Raw genomic sequence first — 10,305 nt, 5'->3', positions numbered from 1 at the left:
AAAAGCCTATCTCAGTCGCGGGCGTAACGGACGAGTTCCGAATCTGCTGAGATTGTGGGTGAAGGAGGTTTTCACAAGAAAAGAGTATTATTTCGGTTGTTGACACAATAAATTCTTTTCCAAAACAAGAAGGGATAGTTGCATGCTAGGGTACTGATGAGAATATGCTTTTCGTCCTAACACGAATACTGGAGGGACAACCTGACTATTCGACTTCGGTGAAGCTAAAACGTATCTAGTTAAGCTTAGGTGTATAAATTTGTCACGAGGTTAGCTTTTTATGACTGTGGAGTCGCCTAGTGGGAGAGGGGCTTACCTACCTAGGGTAAGCCACTTTCTCGAGAGAACTTGAGTACCTGGGTTAGTGCCGGTATGGACGATACTAGCCCAAGTACTATAGAGTTCTCTGGGTAACTCTCTGTTGATTGAGGAGCATACCATTGGTGCCGTTGTATGTTAGAGTAGGATTGATATATATTTATACGTGTGCATGTTTTATGGCGAAAATGGTTTTTATCGTAGTTTTATTTTGGGACTCCTCTACCAGTTAACTCGTGTCGGTGAGTTACTGACCCCCTACCAGTGTGTTAGTATGCAAGTTCCTAGTTAGAAGCATCTGCAGCGACAGGGTTAGCAAATGAATTGCAGGGGTTGTGGCGTGGTGCCACTTTGGTGTTATTTCCTTTCACTTCAGTTTTGAGTTATCTTCGAAGTTATACTTTTATACACTGAACACCTTATAATGTAAATATATATTATCACATAGGTTGTGCAGGGATGTAAGGTTGTGTGCAGGTTGAGTTAACCTAGTGTTGGTGGTTCAACTTGGAACCAGAGTTTTTAGTTGAGTTATGTCTTATTTTTAGCTTCCGTTATGTATGTGTATGCAAATGTATGGTTTGCATGACAGGTTATAAGTACGACCGGTTCGATTTACAGAGGAGGTGCTGCCGGATTTTCGGCTCGTCTGTGAATTGCCGGGGCGTGGTCGTGCCTAGTTATGGGGCACGGGGTGTCACAGTCTTCCCCACTGCCAACTTCACTTGTAGAAAGGATTATGCATAATCCGAGAATAAGGAGACAAACAGAAAAAGGAGGTGGCAGTAAAGTCCCTGTGATAGATTTGGAGATGATAAAACTAAAGAAGGAAACCCATGTGAAACAAATATGTGGTCAGTAAACAAGAGAGTTCCTGGTAAACAAATATTTGGTCAGTAAACAAGAGAGTTGCTGGAAATTGTTCTGTGGTTGATGAATTATACGTTGTCTTGTAAAGTCTGGATGTGCGGACTAAAGACAAGCATCACTACCTCAGAGCAAAATATTTAGACGAGCTCATGATGAATCGAGGATGTGACTCTCAAGTAATTGACCGGTTTGAAGACAACCTAATGTTCGCACCCAAGAACTTGGACCATGAAGTGCTTTTCCTATCATCCCTGTTTTTTGTAAGTTTCCGTGCCATTACTATAATTCATTTTAAATATGTTTTGGGTATTGAATAGTAAACTTTCATGACAAAATGCAGACAATGATAAAGCAGAAGCTCAGTGAAGCGACAATTAGAGTTAATTTGAATGTTAGGATCGAAAAAGGATTCATAAAAGGTCATACGAGAACGTCGTACGCGCCGTTGAATACTCCCTAGACAGATGACTCGTTCGAGGGCCAACACTAGACTCTGTAGGTTTATGATTTTGAGGAGAATGAATGGACGCACTACAACTCAGTAACTCGTGATTATGACCTGGGTGACAGATGCAACTATAATGCCAAACAATTTGCAGAAACACTTGCAGAAACTTTGATACAGATGAAGTGCGGTCGAAAAAGGATTAAGAAAAAAATTCCATACATCAAAGATGTCGAATGCCCCTAACAAGGGCAAAGGTGAGTACAAAATTTGTAATTTTCCTTTAGTATGTTAATAGTTATTGGAAACTAACTGATTTTTTTGTCCAAATCTAAACTCCTACAGTCCCGATTGTGGAATATACGTAATGCTCAAGTTGGAGGAAATCCTTGAAAGCATCCAGTAAAATTTCCCGAGAAAGTGCTCCCAAAAGGAAAATGTAACACCCCAAATCCAGATTTCCACGTCGGCCGCCATGAAAACCTAAACTTAAAGCATTTCTCCGCAGAACAGTAAACATATACGATATACTCATCAAGGAGAGGGTATAGCATCGAACATGAAGCTCAAAAAGTAACAATAAATCAACTACTGAAACTTTACCAAGTTTCTCAAAACTCACAGGATGTCTCTAAATCATCGACACAAATGTCGGACAAGATAAAACATAAATAACACCAAGTGTTTAGGAGATACAACTCCAAATAACTACCTAAAGAAAGAAAGAAAATCACTAAAGAAACTCCTCCAAGGCTAACTATGACTCAAGCAGGTGGCACTTCCCGATTTCCTTGTCCTGAAAAATAAAAGGTTGGGTCAGACCCCAACAAGTAGATTTCGAAACCTCTAAAGCCTCAATAGACAGTTTCAAGAGCTACCAAAACAAATAGACAACCACTTATCATGAGAAGATGTCCAAGTATAGTATCCGGTTTGTGACCATTAGAAATAAAATGTACCACATATGTAACAAACAACAAAAATCGACATGACGAGTTGGTGTCCACCTTATGTAAGAGTGTGGCCCACAAGGTCATCCATTGTGTTAGCGCCGACCCCATACGCTCCATACATATATCACATCCGGTAGAGAGGGTCGAACCAACCACAATACTCTTACAACCCTTCACCAACTCCATCACGTCACACATACATAATATCACACCATTTGTAATAAACAGCCAAAAGCAATATGACAAGTTGGTATCCACGTTGTATGAGAGTGTGGTCCACAAGGTCATCCATTGTGTTAGCGCCGACCCCATACGCTCCATACCTATATCACATCCGGTAGAGAGGGTCGAACCAACCACAAAACTCTCACAACTCTCCACCAACTCCATCACATCACACACATATAATATCATCACACCACAACATACATAAATCAAAATCATATTCGATAACATATTACGACATACGAGTTCCATATTTGTAATTTTGCAAGTAATGAATCAATGATGATAATAGCCTAAAATCCTCATATCATGTTGAGTTCTAGGGCATGTTCATGTATCTATATAAAGAGTATTGTCCAATAGTGAGAGACATATAATTATAAGAGCTATATGATGCACCCGAAAAGGTTACACACCCAAGCGAAGGTATCAAGTAGTAATCCGGCAAAGCCGGGATCGATCCAAGGATAGGAAGGCAACTTGGATATCGAAGGGTCTTATCCCTCGGTCTAGATATTAAAAGCTAACTTAGACTAAAAGGAGAAAAACAAAGGTAAATGAGGGTTTTGATTGAATAAGCAATAAAGGAAACAATTAAAGCAAGTAAAACTAAACAATAAAGTAAACGGGCGAGAGAGATTCGAGAGAAGAGTTCGGAGAAACAAGAGTCGGGAGACGGTAAGAGTTGATTCGGATAAAAGTTAATTGAGACGGTTACTTCGATCCACAAGATCGACAGAGACAAATACTATGTATCTATTCACATGAAAGTGTAATTAACTTCACCCACATTGACAATCCTAAGCATCATATGTCTAACTAAGCATAACCGATCAAACGTCACTAAGCATCAACTATCAAACTTACACACACCATCTAATGAATTGAGAATGAACAAGTATGACACTAATAAGCATAATACGTCAAACTAAGTATAATCGATCAAACGTCACTAAGCATCGATTATCAAACTAAGTACGCATTATCAAAGTTCGTGTCAATAGACGATTACGATCAAGGCTTCTAGTTTATAAAACTAGACGAAGACAATTAAACTCACATGTAAACAAATAATAAGTCAATCATCACATTCAAATCATGCTTCAAGAGTATCCGAATACGAGAGTTCATGTATCGAAGTCCGGGAATCTATAATGATAATTTACAACTATGTATTGTCCGATTTAATGTGTCAAATACAATCGATGTTCGACTCCTAAGGTGGTGTCTATAAGGACTACGTATATCCGGAGGTCATACTTAGTCAAACAAACGTCCTAAATCGGTTAATCCCGAGTCGTCGAAAATGTCGTCTAGTCGCCTAACTATGCGAAGTGCTTGACAAGACACATGAAATACGATCAAAACGATAATCGAATCAAATGAACATCAATTCATAATCGAAACATGAAATCATATTAAACATAATCACGAATTCATCACATTTCATCCCATATATTCGACACACTTGATTTAGCTAAACATGTTGAATGAATAATAAATGAAAAGAAGATGATGAGAAATCCCCCTTTTTCGATGTGGCTCGAGGCTAGGTTCGTCGAGAAAAATGAGCCTCTAAGTGTAGTCGATCTCCCCGTAGCAATTTTCTGGATTTCCCTTTAATAGTGAACTTTGGGTGTCCCCGAGTAAAAATCAGATTCCCCATAGCACCCACCATCATCTTCTCCATTTAGAACACAAACTCCATTAAAGCTTCATCAAACTTTCTCTCTCTAAAGATTTCTTACCCAAAATCAAATCAAATCACATGGGAAGTTAGCCAAGGACATGGGGAGTAAAAGCCCCAAGGTTTCCGGCCAAGAAAGTGGCCGGAAACCCTAGAAAATTCCGGCCAAAAAAGGTGAGGAAATCCGGCCAAAACCCAAGAAGGTCCGGCCAGCAGCTTCCGTGCACGTTCCTGCCGTCCCGAGCTGTTGGTGCGCGTGCTAAGCTGCTGTCCCGAGCTTGCGCAGCTGCCGTCCGTGCGTCCCCTTGGAATCCCGAGCAGCAGCTCCATGAGAGCTTCAAAAACCGAGCTGCTGCTGCAACTCCACGAGAGCTCGGGCTGCTGTTGCATCCCGTGCGTGCTGTCCCGTGCTGGAGCAGACGCATCCCGTGCACAGCAGCTGTCCCGAGCTTGCTTCCTTGCCCGTGCTTGCTGCTTCCGGCCAAGACTAGGCCGGCCCTAGTGTTGGCCGGCCTAGCTTGGCCGGCCTCCTCCTTCTTCTCTCTTTTTCCCTCTCTTTCACACTCTTGAACCCTTCAAACCCTAGAACTCCTTTAGCCTCTCTCTCTCCTCCAAAGTTGTGTAGTTCAATGATGAATGAAGAAGGAAGAAGATGAATAGTGTATTTGACTCAAACCCTAGACATAGTCAACCTTGACTTTGACTCAAACTTGAGTCCATTGGGTGCCTCCAAAATCTCTTCCTTCTTTCATCTTCTTTGGGCTTGGGTTTTAGACTTCACTTGGAAATCAAGAGGGTGCCTTCTAGAATTATAACCAAAGGAGGGTGCCTTCATAGAATCCTTGTTTTAAGACCGAACCTCGACTTCTTTCTTTCACAACTTCCCCGTCCGAACTCCGAATTGACTTCCGTTTTCACCGTTGGGCTCGTCTTTGACTCCTCTTCTCATATGATTTTCTTGAAGTCTTTTTCTCTCATTTTGGGCACATGAAATGATAGTGATAATTCGCCCCCTTTATTCCGAATTCCATGTTTAGCTCCAAATATGGTACCTAAACAAGAAAAACACATAAAATATTATTGATAACACTCGAAAATGACTAATTAGTCTAAGTTAGGCTCTCCAAATGTGACATTTTCGTGTCACATCACTATATACTAAAATCATGGCAAATGGAGAGGTTTAGCCCTAAATATCATTGTCATACATGAATCTAGCATGGAAATGTAAATGAAGGTTGTATGGTTCATCAAGTATGTCATTATAGCAAATATCCTCAAAATCTAACACATAGATGAGATTCAAAGTGACCAAAAAATGAGTTTGTACAAATATAGATCTACTACTTCTAGCATATATATTTATGTCAAGAACCCTAATCTATGTTCAAGTAATACTAAAGGTTTGTGGTGTTATCTAATTTGTCTAGGTTTTCTATAAAAATGGCTATTCAAGCCCTTGAGGAGTAGAAATCTACCTTAGATCCAAAGCAATGTAAGCCCCACACCAAGAAAAACAAAGAAAACAATCACCAAGCTCCAATCCTTCCTTCCTTCTTCTTAGCCTTTCTCTCTCTAGAACCCTTAAACTCTCATTCCCTCTCTATACTCAAAATGAGGCTGCTTAAGTTTTAAAATAAAGAAAGGGAAATGAGGGGACAAAGTGGGCGTAGGGTTTAAATGAAGTGGGGCTCTAAATGGGTGTTACTATAGGCACCCTAAATATTAGTAGGAGCACTACAATCTCCCCACCTAAAAGAAAATTTCGTCCTCGAAATTGAACGTACCTGGTGAGAGGAAGAGATGAGGATAACGGAGTTGCATATCATCCTCGCGCTCCCAAGTAACCTCTTTATCATTGTGATGATTCCACTAAACTTTGACCATGGGAATAGTGTTTCGGCGAAGCACATGCTCTCTTCGATCAACGATGCGAACTGGTTCCTCCTCATATGATGCATTTGGTTGGAGCTCTAAATCATGGTAGTTAACCACCAAATGTTGATCCTCATCTCTCACATGCTTCCGAAGCATCGATATGTGAAATACGTTGTGTACTCCTGCCAAACTTGCAGGCAAGTCAAGACGATAAACTACTTTGCCCACATTTGCCACTACCCTGAAAGGTCCAATGTATCTGGGAGCCAACTTTCCTTTCTTACCAAACCGTAAGACGCCCTTCATAGGTGACACCTTCAATAACACCTCCTCTCCAACGATAAACTCCAAATCTCTACGTCGTTTGTCAGCATAACTCTTCTGACGACTTTGAGCTGCTTTGAGCCTACTTCGAATTAATGCAATCTTTTCAGAAGTATCCTGAATCACCTCTGGTCCTTCTAGTTTAGCATCTCCTGCCTCTGTCCAACATAATGGTGATCGACAAGGCCTCCCGTATAATGCCTCGAAAGGAGCCATACCAATGCTAGATTGGTAACTATTATTATATGCGAACTCTACCAAGGGCAAGTGATCTTGCCAACTACCACCAAGATCTAGTATCGAGCACCGTAACATATCCTCGAGTACTTTGTTGACTCTCTCTGTCTGCCCATCGGTCTGAGGGTGAAAGGCTGTACTAAAGTGTAATGATGTTCCCATAGAAGCTTGAAAGCTCTTCCAGAACCGAGAAGTAAAGGATGAATCTCTATCTGACACAATAGACACTGGAACTCCATGCAACCTGACAATCTCCTTAATGTAAAATTGTGTCAGTCGATCTCCACTATCTGTCGTCTTCACTGGTAAGAAGTGAGCCGACTTAGTCAGCCTATCAACTATCACCCAAATGGCATCAAAGCCTCGACTCGAATGCGGTAAACCTGTGATGAAGTCCATCGATATGTTCTCCCATTTCCACTCTGGAATAGGCAACGGTTCTAAAAGTCCCAATGGATGTCGATTTTCTGCTTTCACCATATGACACACCTCACACTTCCTCACATGTTCAGCAACATCTTTCTTCATTCCGGACCACCAATATTGCCTCTTCAAGTCTTTGTACATCTTGTTACCACCAGGATGAACAGTGTACTTACTCCGATGTGCCTCGTCTAATATATCCCGTCTCAAGATTGGATCTGCCGGTACAATTAACCTCCCTTGGAATCTCAATCCTCCGTCCTGTCCTGTACTGAACTCAGTTTCAGTTTCTTGCATTAACAAAACCTGTTTCTGGCACCACTCATCGTTAACTTGTGCATCCACAATACGGTTCAGTAAGGATGGTCTAACAACCATACTACCCAGAAATAACGTGTCAACTCCTGACCCAACCATATCAATGTCATATGTTGCCACATCCTCCAACATCTTCCACTGATTCATCATCAATGCGGCTATGATACCCCTTGGTTGTCGACTTAATGCATCAGCTACTACATTAGCCTTACCTGGGTGGTATTGTAGCGAGAAGTCATAGTCTTTCATCAACTCTAACCATCGGCGTTGGCGCATGTTCAACTCCTTTTGCGAGAATAGATACTTGAGGCTCTTATGGTCGGTAAAGAGATCAAACTTTTCTCCGTATAAATAATGTCTCCAAATCTTCAAAGCAAACACTATAGCTGCCAACTCTAAGTCATGAGTTGGATAGTTCCGCTCATGCGGTCTCAACTGCCTCGAAGCATAGGCAACCACCTTATCACTCTGCATAAGAACACAACCCAAACCCTGAATTGAAGCATCAATGTAAATCACTAACCGAACACCACCCTCAGAAATGGTCAAAACTGGTGCAGTAGTCAATCTCGTCTTTAGTTCTTGAAATGCCCAAGTCACACTCTGTAGACCATCGAAACGGAACTTCCTTCTTAGTTAGGTTCGTTAAAGGACCTGCAATACTCGAGAACCCCTTGATAAACCGCCTGTAATATCCAGCCAATCCCAGAAAACTACGAACCTCCGTCGCAGATGTGGGTTGCTTCCAATTAAGCACTGCCTCGACCTTAGAAGGGTCGACTGATACTCCGATGCTAGAAATAACATGACCCAAGAACTTTACTTCTTCTTGCCAAAATTCACACTTCTCGAACTTAGCATACAACTGATGTTCCATCAGTCTCTCTAGTACTTGTCGCAAGTGATCCTCATGATCTTCCTTAGTTCTAGAGTAGATAAGGATATCATCAATAAATACGATGACAAACTTATCTAAGAAATCTCGAAATACCCGATTCATCAAATCCATGAAAGCTGCTGGAGCATTAGTCAAACCAAAATGCATAACCAAAAACTCATAAGAACCATAACGTGTCACAAATGCAGTCTTAGGAATGTCTTCTTCTCTAACCCGTAACTGATGATACCCTGATCTTAAGTCAATCTTCGAAAACCACTTGGATCCTCTTAGTTGATCGAATAAGTCATCGATCCTCGGTAAAGGGTACTTATTCCTCACAGCCTCATCGACCCGTCTTTCTTTTTAACAAAAAGAACAGGCGCACCCCACGGGGAGCTACTCTGGCGTATGAAACCCAAGTCAAGTAACTGTTGAATCTGGTCCTTGAGCTCACGTAGTTCAACTGGAGCCATTAGGTAATGAGTTTTAGCTATCGGTGTAGTACTCGGTTCCAACTCTATGCAGAAGTCAACCTCTCTGCGTGGTGGCAACCCTGGTATATCGCTGAACACCCCATGGTACTCACATACCACATCAATCATCTCTAGCGTCTTACCCATCACCGGATGCTCTATCAGTTCCACGTTACCCAAGTGCATCTCCCTCATCTGTCTCGTAAGTCCAGACACAACCAACACCTCTTCACTCGGAAGAGAAAATGTGACCGTCTTGGCAAAACAGTCCACAAGTGCATGATATGAAGCAAGCCAATCCATGCCTAGGATGACATCATAGTAAACTAACTGAAGTACAAAGAGGTCTGCAGCAAACTCTCGTTCACCTAACTTAATAATGCACCCCCGACAAATGTGGTCTATCATTATAGACCCACCCCAAGGTGACGATACAACAAAAGGGCTCACACATCGATCTAACACAATAGGCAAAGTGCGTACAAAAGAAGTAGAAATAAATGTACCCATGGCACCAGGATCAAATAATACTCTTCCCAGATTACTATGAATAAGAAATGTACCTTCAACCACCTCAGCAGGTGCTCCAACATCCCTAGGGACTACGGCATTCAGCTGCAGCTGCTGACCCCGTCCCTGCAACCTCCCCTGTTGATTATGATCATGTTGTCGCCCTTGATTACCAATTCGAGTCTCATTCTTCTTAGGACAATCAATTGCTCTATGACCCTACCCATGACAAGTGTAACAAATTCCCTGGAAAGCTCCCTGTCTTCCCCAGTTGCCATTCAGTGGTTCTGGTTGTCCACCAGTTGCTACCACTGCTCTCTCATCCCAATCTGTACGAGGCCTCTTGCCATCACGTTGCCCGTGATAGCGGTCACTTCGATTCTTACCACTGTTTTTGTTGTTGTTACCACCCCATTTCTGGTTATGTCCCATCTCTCCCTTGACACTCCTCTGCTTCCTCATATCTTGAATGTAGTCATCTTGTTCCTTAGCACATGTCACCACTTTCTGATAAGTGTCAAAACCAGGTTGCCCAATGATTTGTCTCGCAATGTTAGGGAGCAACCCATTCACAAACCTCTCAATCTTATCCTGTTCAGTAGGGATCAAGCGAGTTGCAAACAATGACAGTCGATGAAACTCCTGCTCATACTCTAAGACTGTCTGATTCTCTCCCTGCTTCAAATTCTGAAATTCTCTTGATACTTTCTGTTGTGTTGAATATGGAAAGTAATTTGCCTTGAATAAATCCTTAAACTCTGTCC

At 41.8% G+C, this 10,305-nt stretch overlaps 1 long non-coding RNA gene across 1 annotated transcript; it reads right to left on the bottom strand.

Moving 5' to 3' along the window:
- Nucleotides 1-2,210: 2,210 nt before the first annotated feature.
- On the bottom strand, nucleotides 2,211-9,755 carry LOC147558750 (uncharacterized). The gene is made up of 2 exons (XR_015234430.1): nucleotides 9,595-9,755; nucleotides 2,211-2,429 (listed from the first exon to the last, which is right to left on the bottom strand). It is a non-coding gene; the product is annotated as an uncharacterized LOC147558750 (long non-coding RNA).
- Nucleotides 9,756-10,305: the final 550 nt, after the last annotated feature.

The sequence above is a fragment of the Eschscholzia californica genome, unplaced genomic scaffold, assembly GCF_041429995.1.
Source record: "Eschscholzia californica isolate CP2 unplaced genomic scaffold, dmEscCali1.0.p SCAF_2, whole genome shotgun sequence".
Classification (NCBI taxonomy): Eukaryota; Viridiplantae; Streptophyta; class Magnoliopsida; order Ranunculales; family Papaveraceae; genus Eschscholzia; species Eschscholzia californica.
This window is presented reverse-complemented; position numbering and strand designations above follow the sequence as displayed.